Source organism: Phyllostomus hastatus, unplaced genomic scaffold, assembly GCF_019186645.2.
Source record: "Phyllostomus hastatus isolate PE091 unplaced genomic scaffold, TTU_PhHast_1.1 phas_scaffold_21, whole genome shotgun sequence".
Lineage (NCBI taxonomy): Eukaryota > Metazoa > Chordata > Mammalia > Chiroptera > Phyllostomidae > Phyllostomus > Phyllostomus hastatus.
The window spans coordinates 42111903-42130550 of NW_025334017.1; the positions used below are offsets into that span (position 1 = coordinate 42111903).

Consider the following 18648-nt stretch of genomic DNA (forward strand, 5'->3'; position numbering starts at 1 on the left):
AGAACACAGGTACTGGCATTAGGCTCATGACTTCAAATCCCTGCTGTACCCCTTCCCAACTTTAAGGCATTGAACAACTTCATGACATTCTCTGAGCCTCAGTTTTCCTATCTTTAAAACAGGAGTTTTATCCTATATTATCCTATAAATTCACTGTGCGATTAAAGGAAGTGATCCATTCGATGGATGTGGCCCATCTTCTGGCATGAAGAAAGCTTTCAGGAATGTTAGCTTTGGCCATGATAATGATGATGGTGCTAACGGAGGAGTTACTGTTCATGATTCAAGTTGAATTTCCTCTGAATCATAACAGACCCAAGAGCCAGTTTTATGGGGAAAGAACTCAATTTAAGCTTGTAACCTGCAGTCAGGGCACAGTGAGGGAAAAAAGAGTATGCTGTAAGAAAATAACTAATTGAATGAAGTGGGATCTCTTTTTAGGTTGAGCCAGGAAGGACTGTTATGAAGAACTAACATTTAAACTTAGCTCTGGAGGATGAATAGAAGTTATTCAGATGTACATCGGAGAAAACAGCATTCCAGGTAAGAAAAGAACATGAGCAAAGAAGCTCAAGCATGAAAAGTTTAGTCAATTGAAGAAGCAGAAAAAAGACTAATGTGCCTGGAGAATGCTAAGTGGCTCTGTGTGAACTTGGTCAAAGGACCAGTCCTACACAGATTTGTACGCCAGGGTATGGAGTTGCTAAAGGAGGGATCTTAACAGAAGAGTGGCAGGGTCACATTGATACAAGGTCACATGCTATTGAGTCACAGAGCAGGACTTAAATAAGCACCATCATGCTGTAGCCTAGTAGTACTGCTGTTAGCCCTTTGCTCAATTAATAAAGAAAGAAGGGAAGGCTGACCAGTCACGGTTGCTGTATGCTGGAGTATTGTATGGCACCATTAGAAAACACTACAAGAAGTCACATGTGAGCACTGGTGCTCAGCAGAGGCTCTTGCCCATCACTAGAATCTACAAAGTCTGATTCCATTCTTAGGTGGTACCACATTCCCACAGCTAGAAATAATATGTGGTACTCAATACAAATGTTGAACTAAACGAATCAGACCAAAGGACAACCCAATCCAGCATTACCAGTGGTGGCTTCCTCAGCACTTGAACTCTTCTCAAATACTGGTCCTCATGCCATTTTAGTACACAGCAAAGTATACTTGAGTCCCCAGCATCAGCCTCAGACATACAAGGTCTGTTCAGATGGTATCCAGCCACGTAATATGAAAAATAGAGACATTTACTGAAGAAGATACAAGATACAAAAAACATTGTACATAGGACAATGACACCTCATTCCCCTCTCTTCAAAGTAGGCACCTTGGGACCTCACAGAGTTCTCCCAGTCGCCATCAGCTGCCCCATCATATTTTCCTGAATCTCAACGATGGTCTGAAATCTCTTCCCTCTCAAAGGTGATTTTAGTTTTGGGAAAAGCCAGAAGTTGTGGGGCACCAAATCTGGGCTGTAGGACAGCTGACTCACCTGGGTGATTTGATGTTTTACCAAAAAGCTCTGCATGAGATATGACGCACGAAGGGGTGTGTTGTGGTGATGAAGCTACCAATCACCATAGCTGCAGCCTTCTGAATCATCCCAATAGTTTTCATGAAGGAATGTTCGAGCTTAACACAAAATTTGATGCAGATTTGTTGCTCTACGCACTCAGTCATTTTGAACACAACGGCCACACAGTACACATGCTCACTCAACAGCATCTACCACCCCCACTGACTAGTACAGTGAAGTTGTCATTGTTCACACATGTGAATTCCAGCCCCCCTCCCTGAGTGCCAGGTTCCATGGATGTCATGCAAACCATTCTCATTGTATGAACAATGGCTGGACTTTTTCCAGACAGACCTCGTATTCTTTGCTGCCCATTTTTGAGAAATCTTGGCCACAAGCTAAAACTCTCCTAAATACTTTTCTGCAATCTCAGCAGACGTTTGACCTGTCTTCCTTGGGGACCAATAGGTGGGAGAACTTTGGGCAAGAAGACATTACGTTTCTGGCTTCTTTCAGTTTTCTATAATACTCCAAAATGGTTGAACTAATAAGGAGAATTTAAATTTAACCTTTATCATCGTACCTATGTGAATATTTTTGGCACCAATGTGATAAAAAACCAGCATTTCCAGCTGAAGAACTTGCTATAAAAAATTGCAAGCAAAACAACACAAAATACATTTTCATGTTGCTTTTTTCCCTGCATCATGAAGAAATTTAAATGTATACTTTATCATCTTTTGTTTTTGACATGAAATAATAGTTCTAACAAATGGTAGTTTGTTTAATGTATTTAGGTGTGAAGATAAAATCAGTTTCCAAAATTACTTAGATAACATTTTCTGAATGTCCAGAATCTTAAAATTTGGGATCCATAGAAACCAGAGAAAGTGCAAGAATAATAAAGGAAAACTCCAGGGATCCATGTGGACCAGGCTTTGAATATGAGATCTCACAATTGTGCAAGTAGAATTTGTATACATGTTATGCTTTCTACAATAAATACTTAAAATTTCACCACCATGCTGAGGTATAATTCTAGTTATCCATAGCTAATAAATGAAAGAGATGAGATTCAGAGTCAGTTTTTTCTGGATTCAAATCTCATCTTCTTAGCCATTGTACATGCTACCATAGCTCAAAAAATATTCTTAGTGGAAGGAAAAAAGACCTTAATACCAGACAAATCTTAGTCTGAAGTCTGGTTTTGTCAATTGCCATTGCTGGCAGATTTTATTTCATTTTCCCTAAGTGTCTTAGTCAGCTCAGGCTGCTATAACAGAATATCATAACTTGAAGGGCTTATAAAGCCACTGAAATTTATTTCTACAATTCTGGGAAGTTAAAAGTCTGATGTCAGGGTGCCAGCATGGTTGGATTCTGGTGAAAACCTCCTTCTGGGTTGCAGACTGTCCTTTTCTCCTTGTACCCTCAGCTAGCATGGAAACAGTTCAGAAGAGTTCTCTGAGGTCTCTTTTATTAAGCGCACTAATCTGATTCATAGGGGTCCTACCCTCGTAATAAAATTATCTCCCAAAGTTGCCACCTCCTAATACCACCATGCTGGCAATTAGATTTCAACACAGGAATTTTGGAGAGACACAAACAGTCCATAACACCTAGTGTTCCTACTCTCATTCCCCATAAGATGATTGAACAGTCTCACTCCTTGCTGGTGGGAAGAGAGCAGATGGGATAGCCTAGCAGAGATTTAAAAGCCACCGTGTGGTTTACTTGTGACCTCTCCCATAGTCTTATTTAAGAGTCTCCTCTTTTAGCTTTGGTTCTGCAACATGAAGACATATGAAACAGAGCCAAGGCTGACCCAGAAAAAACAAACATGTATTGTTATAAGCCTCTGAAAGAATTCTGGTTGTTCACGTCTGCCTGTAAACTTGCAGAATCTGACTAATGTAATCCTTATTTGATGCTGGCCACTAACCACTTCAAGCCTCTTTCTCATCTGTAAAATGGGGATAATGTGTACCTACTTTATAAAGCAAATATGGGGATCATGAAAAAATAAAGTAACTACATTGTGCCAGACTCATAATAGTCTCAAGGGTCTTCATTCATTTGAAATCTTTTCAAGCTCATGCTCTCTTAGAGTGTCTATCTTTCTCTCTCTGTCTCTTTCTCTTTCCCCCTTCCTTCCTTCCTTCCTTCCTTCCTTCCTTCCTTCCTTCCTTCCTCCCTCCCTCCCTCCCTCCCTCCCTCCCTCCCTCTCTCCCTCTCTCCCTCCCTCCCTTCTTATCCATTCCAGTTCAAGTCAACTCTAGTTATCACACATCTATTATGGGCAACATTCTGCAGCAGGTGTCAAACCCCAAGGCAATGTTTTTGTCATTCATTCTTTCCAGCGGAAGAGTAAACACTTGAGAAAAACAATGTGTGTAGGGTGGGTACCTCGGTTTCTGGCCAAAAACAAATACCTGCCCCAGAGAGAACTCTGGTTCCCACCAGTGTTTTAATTAAGAGGTTTAAATATTTTATGAGAGTTCACAGAATCAAAGCGAATTAATAAGCCAGAGATACAGCAATGCAGATATCCAGACGGCAGGACAGAATTGTTTCACACTGGTATCAATGCTGAAGTGTGGAGAAAAGGTACATGATATTATGGAAGTAGAAAATTGGCAGTCAAAGAGAAGTTAATTAAAAATCATGTAAAAATGTATTTTGGCAGAAAAGTTAGTATTTCTCAAAGTACAGAATCACCTCAGGGGGTCTAATTAATAGGCAGACTCCTTGGCTTGGTTTAGACTCGCCTGGTTAGAACCCCTGATTGGCCAGGTTAAAAAATTATTTATCATTTTCTCTAGGTTTGTTTTAGAATCTTACATTTTCAACACTATTATATTACTTGATTTTTGAGAGATATATACACACACATATATATTTACTATAGTGTGTATAATTTGTACAAAATAAAATGTACAATCCTAAGTGTGGAGCCTGATACGAGTTTTAGTAGTTTGACTTAGTCGTGACCAAAAACATAATATGAAACATTTTCATGACCTGGAAAGTTGCCTTGTGTCCCTTCCTAGCCCCCTACCTCTGCCCAGAGATAACCTCTGTCTCACTGCCATCACCACAGGTTGTATATCCCTGGGTCCCTGGTCTTGGGATTCACATAAATGGAATTACTGTGTGTGTGTGTGTGTGTGTGTGTGTGTGTGTGGCCTGCTCTTCACATTATATTTTTGAGATTCGGCCATGTTATAGGCATCCATAGTTTGTGTCTTTGAATAGTATTCCAGAGCGTGAACATACTAAAATTTTTATCCATTCTCCTGTTCATGAATGCACTGATTGTTTCAAGTTTGGAACTGTTATGAATAAGGATGTTCTGAACATTCTTATATTATTTTCGTGGGCACACGTTTTTATTTCTCTTGTATAAACAAACACCCAGGAGTTGAACTGGTGGGTTATATAATAAGTACATATTTGACTGTATCTGGTACTGCCAAAGAGTGTTTATATTTCTACTAGCAATATGTGAGTTTCTGTCCCTGCACATCTTCACCAACACTTAGTATTTACAGTATTTTTATCTTTGCCCTACTAGTGGGTATGTAGTGGTATAACAGGATGGGATTTATTTGCATATCTCTGGAGAGTATTAAGTTGATGACTGTGGGAGGTCACTCTGCGTGTGTGGGCCCAGCTCCCTCTGGGAGATGCACAGGACCCACACCCACGGATAGGTTTTCCTGTGGGGAATCAGGCCTGCAATGTACCTAGGTCACTGTGAGTCTCGCTTTTTGCTAAAACTCCCTCACCCTGAACTGAGGACATTTAATGCAAAGCAACTTCCTAAAATCCATGCTAAACCTTCCAAGGATGAGTGTAACCGGTCCAACCTCTTTTGCCTTTTCATTTGCAAATATCCCTCTTCTGGGATGTGATTACCAGCATCCTCCCCTTTGTTTTCTGTATAAGGTAACCACCTAAAGCGAGCCTGTGCATAGTTAAATAGGACCTTCTTATAATGTGCCCAGTAAGACGATAAAAGCTCACTGGAGCAAGCACCAAGGGTTTTGCTGCCATTGAGAGAACAGCCATGCCGTCCCTTTTCCTCCAAAGGACCCGGTAGTCCGTGTGAATTTGTCTCATATTTCATCCATAATGACACAGATCCCATGAGCTGGGGTCCGCATCAGATGACTAGTGATGTACCACTGGCTATTTATAGATCTTCTTTTGTGAAATTCAAGCCATTTAGTCCCATGGTGCCCATGCCCGACACATTTGGAGAAGCACAGTTCTGGAGGGAAGTGTCCTGACCTCACAACCAAAAGCCTCGGATCTCAACTTACTGTGCCCTGAATCGGCTGCGTGAATTCTGGGCCAAGTTGGTTTATTCGCTTCTTCACCTACAGAATGCAGCCTCACCTAGGTCATTCATTCAAGTAGTTCACTTTATGTGGAAGGAGAAAACCAAAGAGGGAAATAAGAAAGTGAGTATCTTTTTCCTAGAGAAGAACCCATCCTCAGAGAGATCTGAGAAACCACACAATTGTCAGACCTGCATTAACGTATAGAGTCAATAATTTAAGGCTATTTTTTAGTAATTGTAGAAGCAGATATAGTGAGAATATTGGGGAAGTCACAGTTTTCTCCACCTTTACCCTGCCCTCACTTCACCCCACACAGGCACCATGCCCCAGCTCCCACGGATGGGGGATTAAGGGGAGTACAGAGGGAGAGGTTCCCTGAGGTTCCCTGAGGTCCCGGAGGTTCTGTATCCTTTTCAGTCATATTTGTGAAAGAGACAAAAGATCAAGATAGGTTTAGGGCAGCAGAGCTGTGTGAATGCATGTTTGGCTTATCAGTTGATGCCTTATCAGGGTTGTTACAGAACAACAAGGGGCCAAGGGGAAGCCTGGGCCAATACACTATTACCGAAAGGAAGCCCCCAGGTTCGTTATGTCTGCCGCCAGAGGAAAGACATCTCTCAATGCCTGAGATTCATGAAAAGGAAAGGCAATGTTTATTTAATGGTATACAACCTTAAAGTAGTGACCTAAAGTCTTCACCAAAATCCCAAAGTCCCTTAAAACACCCACAAACACACACAGTCCTTCCTTCCCCCTTTGCCCAGTGTGGGGTACCGTGTCTCAGGAAAAGAAATAGAAGTCCGCAGCTCAGGCAGCCCCCAGTTCTTCCCAGTAATCCATCTCAGCTGGTAGGCCTCCCTCGGTTCCCGGCACCATCTGCCGTGTCTCCAGGATCTCTGCTAAAGCCAAGTGGTGGTTCCCCCTCCAAAGGTGTGGGACCCCACCCTGGCAAAGCCATGACGTTCTCTCTTCACTGCCCCAGCCGCGTGGTCCTCTCTGCACAAGGGCTGCGGGAGTCTCCACTCTGCCAAAGCCGCATAGTTCTCTCTCGCAGGGCTGCGGGAGTCCCCACTCTGCTAAAGACCGAGTGGGTCTCCCCCGCACTGGCTGTGGTCCTCTCTGCACTGCCACAGCCTCATGGTTCTCCTCTAGTAATGGCTGCCGCATCTGGGTTTCAAATGCCCCGCCAATCTTCCTCTGCAGCCCCATTTCTGACTCCTCCCACAATCAGTTACACCTGCCAGCACTCTCACAGCCTTCCAGCTTCACTGGGCCGCCACCGTGAGTCTGGGCAGGTGTGGCCCCATGTCATGGAGCCAATCTTCTCCAAGCTCCCACTCAGATGCTGTAACTCGGGGGACCTGCCCCCCAGTTACATCTTGGTGGGGAAGTTACTTCCATTCCCCTGGTTCAGAGCATGGCCACAGCTATTTTAACATATTTCTTTTAACATATCCATGCAACATTATAGATATGTTAAATGACCATGCCAGATGGTAGCTGCAAAGCTGTTGCTATGCAAAACAGCTCTCAGTGGCCCTGCTGCATGTGTCCCTTCCCCCAACCCACACCTGTGGCAGGGTGGGTGAGAACATCCTAATATTTCCTGAACACCTTGAGTTCTGGACCCCCTTCCAAATCCCTATTTGGGGTCCCCCTCTTGGCTGCACCCTGTTACAGGGTCAAAAGAAGAAACCAGAAGAAGAAAGGTAGCTGTGTATTTGGGAGGGCTTGATAGACTCCCCCAAATTTTTCTACCCTTCGGCATGGCACAGAATCAGTCAACTCGCTGTATACACCCAAGACGTAAGAGGATTTGTAGATAAGACAATGACAATGAACGGCTCATTAAATATTAAGTAAGATCAGCTGCTACAAGACACTGCAAGGTCCCTGTTATTCCAAAACCCACCCACAGGGAACTGTGACGTGATGGTTCTTAACTGACCTAGTTTTCTCTTTCCATCTACAACTGCTTATGGACTTGAAACAATACGGAAATTGAATTAATATATTTAAAAAGAAAAGGTGTATTTATTTCTCATACGGTGTTATGGGTGGAAATCACTGCTCACTACAAACAACTTCTACGAAGTGTCCCGAGGCGACAGCACGTCCAGCCCAGGCCAGGTGCCGAGCGCTCGTGCGATGTGGAACCCAGAGAAACACGCCCGAGTCTGAACAGCCACAAAGGGCTCCCTGAGCTGCACTCACTCACGTTACCATCATTTCCTAAGGAAGCACAGCCGGAGATTAGTGTGATAGTCTATTGCGGATCCTCTATTAGTTTTGTATAAAAGTATGTAATGAGGACTTACCCCCTCACAGCATTCATTCTCAACAAACCCTTTTGCTGTTCTTGGAAACTCCTAAATAAACCAATACCTGCAGGCATGTATGTATGTATGTATGTATGTATGTACATATGTGCATACATACCTATGTAGGTAGAATCTAAATCATGTTAGCAAACATGGGACACACTATGCCACTCCTCCGCTGGTGGCAGGCATCACAAATCAATCTTGGCACTCTTTCTCAAGGAATCTGGAGGTTGCTCAGGATCCTCCACAATTCAGATCTACAGGCAGTCACTGCTAATCAATCTGAATCATGATAAAAATGGAAAATTCCCTGCCGTCCCTTTCATAGACACTTAGTCAAGAGGGCTGGAATCTGTCTCTTATAATGAAGAATATTATGCCAAGAATGGATAAACTTGGTTAAATCCCATAATGATATTTACTCTTTCTTTATGCTATTATTTTTTACATTAGGTTTAGGGACCTTCGCGATTCTTCCGCTCTCCAACTTTACCTCTCCAGCTTTCAGGAGGAGTACTCCTCTCTTCCCATCATGTTTTCAAGCAAAATACATCACATCCTTAAGTCATCACACTCTTTCTCAATTCTTTAACTTTATACACACTCTTTCGTCTCGTGGCATCTTTCTGTGGCACCTCGTCTCCCCATCACTTCCACCACTACTTAAAAAATGCCTTATGGGAATACGGACTTGATGAATAAGCTAGTTACATAGTTATATGAGCCTTTGGCAGATAGCTTCTGTCGCCCATGAGTTTCGGAGTCATCGTTCCTATCCCTCCTCACTGCTCCTTGGGCTAGAGACCTACAACCACATCTGCAAGCCACCGTTGCAACGGGCTTCGTGATAATTTATGCCATTGAGAGGCGCTAATGGGAGTCTGGACAGTGGGAGGAAGGAAGAGCATGTTTTTCCCATTCTTTGGTGGCCCCTGCAGCAGCAGGGCAGCTGTGCTGCTGGCTGGCGGCGGGGGGTGGGTGCAGCCCTAGGCTCCCACTCAGGCAGCTAGATGCCAACAACTTCGACATCAGTTGTGCAGCCAGTGCGAACTCTGAGGAACATCGTTCTTCCTTTCTGTTTCTTCTGCAGCATCAGGCATAGTCTTAATAGTTTCCCGCAGTAATTGCCTTGTGACCTCATTTGTGTCCCTCTAGTCCTTTGAATAGCTTTGTAAATAATTGTCAATAACAACTTTGCTTCATTTTTTTAATTTTGACATACCCAGAGAGGATTCTGTTTTCCTAATGCAAGAGCATGAAGCACAAACAGAAATACGCACGAGTTGTCTTCAAGGGTCTCTAAGAAGCTGAAATCATTATTATGCATCATCTCCTGGAAGCAAACTCCACCAGGTTCTATCTCTCTTGAACTTTACCTTTACTTAAACTTTAAGCACGTCATCGGTCTCCAGAACGGGGGTCAGCACACATTTATTTGTAAAGAGATAGACAGTAAACACTGTATGGTGATGGATCGTGCAGTCTGAGCTGTAAGTACTCCACTCTGCCACCAGAGCATGAGAGCAGCCACAGACAATGCATAAAATAGGCGCAAGGCTGTGTTCCCCTAAAACTTTCCCTACAAAAGTAAGCTGCCAGCCGGATTTGGCCCAGGAGTGCTAGAGTGTTGACTTCTGCTCCAGAAAGGAGAAAATGTAAGAAGAGAAAGTAGAAATAGTCATCACTAAGAGAAGATGATCGTTATTTCAATTATCCATTGGTATTCATTTATTCTGTTCTCAATTTATATATATCAGTTATTTACTGATGCTGGGGCTCTGGGTAACCGGAGTAACATGGCGATCAATGTACACACACACATTTCAAAGGAGGAATTTTGAATTTGTTAGATTAAAGTACAAGAAAATTTAAATTTCAATAAGTCTGGCAACGTCCTTCAAACTCAAAAGGCCAAGCCTTTGGCTTCAGCTTTTCCCCCATCATAGGCAGGCTGCCACCTGTCTTAGCGTAATCCGGTCACCACTCTTAACTTCTACTTAAGAAGAAGTCCCTCTTTCATGCAATGAAAGGACATTCATTACACAGATGAGCATTAGCTTTCCAGCCCAAGTGCAAGGCTTTAATCAGCCCTGAGAAACACTTAAAACAGACAGAGCCTCTAAATTGCATTATCCTCTGGAAAAAAAAAAAAACGTATCCGCTCCCCCATACACAAAACAATTCCCTTGTTCTTATCATGGAAAAAACAAAAGATACCAACAGAATGCTTTCATGTATCCCCTAAATTATGCCTCTAATTAAATGTATCATGTACGTGATCGAATAAAATTTCATTTGCTTTCCAGCTTCCTCTAAATAACACCATGATTTAGAAGATCAAAGCAACAGGCCATTTTGAGCTTTCGAGATTTTTTTTTCAAGCACTAGCATTAATCTATCAAGAGCAAGCATATCTTCCTCTATTCTGAAATATCACAATGCTAACTAAAGTCTCTCCAAACTCACATGAAATCTAACTTTCAATTCAAACCCTTTTTAGAACTTTTCTTCCTGTCACAACATGGAGTTATTTCCAGAATTCAAGTTGTTAATTATCTTCCCCTATTTTTTTTTACTCTTTATTGGAAACAATTTCAAAGCTAAAAAAAAGAAAAGTTGCAAGATGAGTACAAAGAACTGTTGTCTCTCCCTTTACCTTAAGACCCCATTACGGTTTCATCAACTGTCCCAATAATGTTCTTTAAGGCATAAAAGACCCAATCTAGTATCGCAAGTTGCTCAAAGTTATTGTGTTTCCCTGATCTCCTTTCACCTGGATCAGTGACTCAGTCTTTTCTTGACTTTTAAGATCTTAGTATTTTTGCACATTACAGACCAGTTATTTGTAGAATGTCTCTGCCTTTATGTGTGCCCAAAGTTTTCCCACGATGAGACCCAGGCTATGCATTTGGGACCAGAATGTCACAGCTATGTTCTCATTGCCTCCCACCCAGTGGCACAAGATACCAATATTTTCCATTACTGGTGATATTAATTTTGATCATGTGGTTTAAGCTCATTTTCTCTATCCTAAAATTATATGTATTTCTAACCTTTGTAAATAAATATAGATATCTTATGAGAAGATTCTTTAAAACCATGCAAAACCCTGTTTTACATTTCATTTCTATTCTTAAGTTTTAGCATCCACTGATGTTTCTTATTTAAATTATTTCCATAATTATCAAATGACTTTTTAACTCAATCATCTTATTTATATTATGATGTTATGATAACATAGAGCCTTTCATCTCCTCATTTATTTATTCATTTATATCACCAAAGACACCTGGATTCCTATTTTATTAAATGAGTTGTAATTCCTTACTATCATTATTTACATTGCTGTGCAAATTACCCAAGATTTGGCCAGCCCCTTTCAAGATGTTAAGTAACCTACTCATAGTCACATGGTTGTTAAGTGCTGGGACCAGAAATAAAACTTACGTTTCCCACCACATTGATTTTTAAAATGTATTTAGGCTTTTTAGAATAACAAAGCAAACATTTCGTGCCTGTGGACATATTAAGAATTGAGCATTCTGCATTATATTCTCTCCGACTAATGAAATAGCTAGGATTTTGTTAGGTGAGCAAAAGCTATTATTTCAAATCACATATTATTTATAGGAACTGAATGGCTGTGTCCTCACCCATCCACCAATGCACATATGGGAGCCCTCACCTCAATGTGCTGTGTTTAGAGGTGAGACCTTTGGAAGATAATCAGTATTAAATGAGGTTACGAGGGCAGGACCTCCGTGATGGGATTAGTGTCCTCAGAAGAAGAAAAAACAGGACCGGAGTGTGCTCCCCTTGGGTTTCTACCATGTGAGGACGCAGTGAGAAGTGGCTTTCTGTCAGCCAGTAAGATTTCCTCCCCAGGAACCAGACCTCTAGTACCTTGATCTTTGACATCCAGATTCAAAACTCTGAAAAATATATTTCTTGTCTGAGCCACTTAGTCTATGGTACTTTGTTATATAGCCCAAGCTGACTAAGATACTATGTTAACACAATTAAGAAGGGCATAATAAAAATAGATTTAAAATAATTAATTAAGGTAATGAGAAAGAACCACTCTCGCTTCATAAAAATTATTAAGAAATCCCATGTGCGTATTTCTAAAGCAATGACAGTAGCTCTTGATATAGTTCTTAGAAGTTTACAGAATGTTTTCTGGCACATGGTCTTCCTTTAGAAGGATGGAAATTGGTAACAGTTGTCTTTTTTCCTTACAGCTTAGGAATTCCAGGTTTTTATAAAGAAAGTCTCCCTCTCCAGTCATACGTCTCCAGGCACATGCCTGGAGGGAGGAATCAGAGAATAATGGCTACAATGAGCCCGAAGACAATGTCTTAGTAACTTCCTCAGTTCTGTTACCCTTAACAAACCAAATCCAACCTGCACTTAATAAAAGTTGAATTGCTATTTGGGCAATTGCATTCGAGTGAGCCATTTCATGGGACGCGGGAGAGACTGGACATGGTTACGGGAGATCACAAGGGGACTCTGTGTGGGCTGGCTGCTTGCTGTGGGTTCCAGCGCACTGGGTTGACAGGGTCCTCGTGTCCCGGGTATCTGTATGCTCAGTTCCTGTTGCTGCTCAAAGTCTCAGATTTCTTCTTCAGGGACAGCAAGGACAAATGAGGACTGCAGTCAGGGGTCACCACTCTGAAATCTTACTAAAAGGCAGCAGCGGAAAGAGCCCAATCTGGGATCACCCGAGTCTGTTCACAGCCCAAATCTGCCACTTCCTTCCCTGATGTCTTGGGTGAGTTGTTTCATCAATTCAAGTTTCACTTTTCTGATGAGCTTTTGAAAATGTGCACAGTGCAGAAAGTAGTTATGGTTACATCATACATTACATGTAAAATGATTCATGTGTAACTAACACTGGATAACCAAGACAGAGCTTCCCCCAGACCTTAAAATATGTGAAAACGGTGGGGGAGGCAAGCTGTGTTTTGTAGTATACTGGAGTATCTAACATTAAAATTATTATAAATAATAAAATGGCTCCAGAACCCAGAGGAGAAAGGACTGGGTGGGTCAGAGAAATGTTCCCAGCCTTCCTGGCTGGGTAGGATTTGAATGACTGCTGAATAAGGGGTGGGGGAAGCAATAGAACATTCTAGGGGTAAATACAGCTGGAAAGCTTTATTTACAGACAATCATTTCACTGTCTACTAAGTGTCAAAAATTATGTCGACCCTTTAAAAGGATATTGAATAAGAAAACAAACTCTATTAGTTTCCTAGGCTGCTGTGACAACGCACGAGAGGCTGGGTAGCTTACACAGAAATCGATTCCCCCACAGTTCTGGAGGCTGACATCGTGACAACAAGAAGGTGGCACAGCTTCGTTCTCTTCCAGGGCTCTGGGGGAGAACTCTCCCTGCCTCTTCCCATCTTCTGGTTGTTGCTGGCAACCTTTGGCATTCCAGGGCTTATGGCTGAACCCCCCAATCTCTGCCCTAACTGTGCATGGCCGTCTTCTCCCTGCGTGTCTCTGTGTCTCTCCCCTTCTGATAAGGACACCTGTGATACTGGATGAAGGGCCTACTTTACTTCAGCATGACCTCATCTTGACTTACATCTTAATTATATTTGCAAAATCCCTATTTCAAATAAGCTCTCCTTGGCAGATACCAGGCCTAGGACTTTAATATATCTTATGGGCAGGGACATGGTTCAAGTCATAATACCATAATTACCTCCCTCTCTTTTAGGAGTCCATAGTAGAAGGCACAGACATGAAAAAAAAGATAACTTCAATTAACTTCAATGTCATTTGAAATATGCTATAACTGGGATTCCTTCAGGGTGCTATGAAATGGTATAAGAAGAGTGTAATGAGACAGCAGCTGGAGGGAACTGTCAAGAAGACTTCCTATGTCAATGTATCAACTGAATTCTGAAGGCGAGGGAGAGTGAGTGAGATGAAGAAGTGGAGATAAGTCATCCCCAGCGAAAAAAACAGAACAAATAAATTTAGAGAAGCATGACATACTTTGTGCGTGGAGAAAACTGTAAGCAAAACTTCAACGTTAACATAGCTGTGGGAGTCAAAGAGAAGAAAATAAAGCTGAGGGTCTAGGTTGAGCCAAAACAGAGAATGCTTTGTCTATCATGTTAGGAAGCTTAGATTTTCATTCAGTTCGCCCTCACAGTTTAATTGAGCATCTACTAGAATAGAGTGCACCACAGTGTGGCCAGGTCATTGGTTGAGCTGAATGGCATATAACTCCCCTGATTATTATGGGCAAGCCCATATCCTCACAGACTATGAATGAAAAATATAAGTGAAAAATAAAATATTACCAAATTGCAAACAGATTATAAACTGAATTTCCAATTCGTGTAAGCCTAACAAGATTGTTTGAGAAATTCAAGGTAGAGGTTCTGATGTTTGGATACTCACTGATACAGAAGAAGAACAGGAATAAAAAAAGAATTTGAAGCAACATCAATCTTCACATCAATCATAGCTGCAAACATTTAAATTACAAGTTGTAAGAGGCCAGCAATTTTTACTTGCAATAAATATGCTATTTAAAATAAAACAAGTATAACAGCCTCTGTTCACAAAGATTTTAACAAATGGATTCCAAAATGTGTCTCAGGAGCTATTCAATATATATAAGAATATATTGACTTTATCATAGGAACAATTTCTTCTTCCTGCCCAGTACTCCTCCTTTGCAGACAAGGGAAGCATTCCAGAGATGTTTCAATTAATAGCATTCATACAAGCCCTTCCTCTAAACAAAGCACACTGTCCCTTGGCCATCCACAGCTGGCTTCCTGAGGTGCATCACTTGCAAATAGAGGAGGACTCTAAGGATGCAGAGGACTATGCCCGGTTGCTGAGCTTGGTGTCAGGAAAGGGCAATTCTGCTTTCCTACAGCAGGACCCTCATGCCCCTGTGAGGGCTGGCGAAGGGGGCTGGGAAGGGCCTGGAGCAAGGGAAGGGTGAGTGGGCACTTGCAGTGCTGGAGTCCACGTCCCCAAACACCACTTAGAAAGGGAAGTATTTTTGGCTTCCTGCCCTTCTCCAGTTTCATTTCCACTGAAGAGCGGCTTGAACTCTGTGACCTTTTCCATCAACACTGGAGGCTAAAATTGAATTGTGGAGTCCTGGAGAAGAATGAGCTCAAGCCCATTCTAAAAGCCCGCTCAGCCATCCTGATGTGCTCTTTTACCAAGAAGGAAGGAGAGAGAAACTCCCTTAAAGGGGTTGTGCATCTGGAAGGGAAACAAAAGTTTGCACGAACTCCCGGATGATGCAGGATCCAAGTAGGGATGAGCTGTGTTCTCAAAGAGCGTCAGTTCTAGTGGGAAGTCTGGGACTTGCATACGGAGGGAGTCCGTTACAAAGTGTTCATTACAAAGTGAGTTAATGGAGTGGCTAAAGACAAGGATACTAATAATAGCTGTTGTTTATATAACTCAGTTTTTATTTACCAACTCCTTTTATGTGCCTCATCTTAGGTGATCCTCAGAGCATTGTAAGATGGTACATATGGCCCATTATTTTCCCATTTGAAAGTCAGAGAAACTGAGACCCAGGCAGACAATATAGTGGGCAAACGGAAACTGTCTGGAAGTGGTATGTCTCTTCTTCATATCAAAACACTGTGCTATCATCCCAACTAAAATGCTATTCCAAAATGAGAAGGAAGCACTGAATTCTGACTGGTAATAGGCAGTGGTGATTTGGTGGTTACAAGTAGATCCCATGGGCTGGATTATAAAGTCCATAACATTTGTGATTTGTATTTAATCATCTATCTATAGTATAGGCAGAATATTAAGTAACACAAGATATGTTTCCAAATGGTTGGTAAGATTAATCTTTTTCTCCATATACTCATATGTTTACTTATAATTCTTTCTAGTCATTTCTTTCTGAACTGCTTTTCCATTCTCTACATTCATTGCTTATACAACTCAAGATAAGTCTGATACAGTGAGTCACTGGGAATTCCCTTTATTCCAATCAGGAGGCTGAGCCAAAGGAAAGCAAACCCCTTGCTTGGGCATGTTCCAGAATGTTGAAGTAAACATCAGATTCCAAGATGGAAGTAGTCTCCTTTTTAACATGCTCTTACCCATAATCAAGTGCTCTGACTAACTTCCTGGAAATAATTACAAACTCTCTTGTAGAAAGAGCCAGAGATTTTTTGTGTCATTGTTTATCAGGACTGAAAATGCCCAGCCCCTCCCCCCACCTTTTTTTCATCCCTGAATAAAGCTTACATCCCCAATCTACACTATGGGATAAGAAACCCCAGCACTTCCTCAGAAAGAGGGTGTTGGATTCACTAGTTAAATCTGTCTCTCCACTATGAGTGTGTATTACATAAAAAGGGATCATTCATTATTTGTTGAAGAAATGAATGTCGAGGAATAAGTACTTTGTTTGACGCTATTTAAACTGCCTACACATATGAGCCATGAAGCACAGAGTAAGTGGGAATGTCATTTGTAATGCACCTAATACCTGACCTGAGTTAGGAGACTCGGTGGGACATACATGCCAGAGGGCTGCACTGGTACTGGAAGGCACACATTCAAGCTTGGCTCAACCACTAGCCTCGAAAAAACATGTTGATTTTTCTGGGCCTTGGTTTGACCCATATAAAATTTCCTCGCAATAACAGAGAAAGTTCAAGTAAGAAATTTCTAAGATCCTTTCTAGCTTTAAACACCTATTAACCTGCTTCATGGTTTGTAGTAGAAGATTGACAATTTGATCCATTTTGATAATAATTCCCAAGTGTTTTCTCTTTGCAAAAAATTATTGGTTACTCCAAATAAACATACTTTTGCAATTGGGCCCATAGTGCTTCCTGGTCAGTCAGTCGCATCTGCAGAAAACTTCCGCTAAGGTGGTGTACTGGAATTGGCTTCCTGCTGGAAACATGGCTCATTACCACCCCTTTTCCATGTCCTAGCAGAGTGTCACTATTGGATTCCTACATCTTACTCAAAGAGAGGCAGTGCTGGAAGAAGCGAGAGCAGCCTAAGAACTAAGTGAACACGAGCTGTGTGATCTCTAGCACTTTTGTTCTACCAGGGGGCTTAGCAAAAAGTGACCAGACTGAGTTCTTGTCTCTGTGATTTGTGGACTAGATTATTTCTGTTCTTCCCTTGAGAAGTCACCGGGTCCTTGGGAGGTGGGCAGGGAGACAAGGCAACCACTTTGCCAGATGAAAGGCAATCGGGTAGTAAGCTAATATCACATGAACAGAATTGTCAGTGTTAAGGAAGAAGTGCTTTATCGTTTGGTGTTATTTAAACTGCACAGAAATATGAGGGGAAGAGTAAGTGGAAATGTCATTTGGATGCTTCCGACAACTGACTCGCATTAGAAAAACCAGTGTGACGTATATGACAGAGAGCTGAACCGGTGTTAGAAGGCATGGGTTCAAGCTCGGCTCAACCACTGGCATTGCCACGACATTATCATCTGTCTGGGCCTCAGTTTCCAAAACCAATGCGGAATTAGAGTGGGAAGGAAACTACTTTGTGGAGTTCTCCTATTGTGTGGCAGGCATTTATCATGATTTGTGTGATTTCATCCCCTCTGAAAATTATCATGAAGGGTTTGCTGACCCCTTATTTACTCATAAGGAAACTAGGACTGGGTGGGATACAATAACTTCTCCAAGTTATTACTAGTTGAGGTAGAGATGACTTTGAACTCTGGTGTTTCTGACTCATGACTCTTTCTATAGCAATATGCTACCTCTTAAGTTTAAGAAGAAAAGTTGCTTTAAAAATATGAAGTTTTTCCAGTCTCAGAATAAAGTGAGAACCAAAAAAGAAAAAGGATAAAACTACATCTAGGACCTTGAAGCTTTTGGGCCAAGTGGGACATTTTCAGGGGTGGGAGGAAGGAGAAGTTCAATAAATTTGTCAAATCAATGTCAAACCTAATTACAATTAAAGCAGAAATGTATGTATTTGCAATGTAATCTGTTTCTTCTCATTTTAAAAGTATAATGTCTACTATGGAAAACTTAGGAGAAAATAACAAAAAATAAAATAAGCAATCCCATATTATCAACATTTGGATATTTTTATTATTCAACTCCTGGGGTGAGTAAATTTTTTTTATTTCTCGATATGGATGTTTTCACTATGAGAACTCATGCATTTGGACTGCATTGATTCAAAATTGCTGATAAACTAGGATAGTCTAGACTACGTGCAGCTTATACTAGGAGTTGAATAAATATTTGTTGAATGTTTACATGAATGCTGTAATTATATAACCTGTGAAAATGGAGGATTTACAAGTTGTTAGATGATATTCAACATATAGGTTAAATGCCCATTGGTTTAAGATCCATCTCAAGCCACAGCACACATAAAAATAAGATTAATAAGGATATCAAGGAACTTGAATTACAAAAACTCTAGTAAGAAACAGAATATAAAACAA

At 41.4% G+C, this 18648-nt stretch overlaps 1 long non-coding RNA gene across 1 annotated transcript in view; it reads right to left on the bottom strand.

Moving 5' to 3' along the window:
• The window catches only part of LOC123833314, a 218423-nt gene that overhangs the window by 163692 nt on the left and 36083 nt on the right, over nucleotides 1-18648 (bottom strand). The window lies entirely within an intron of this gene.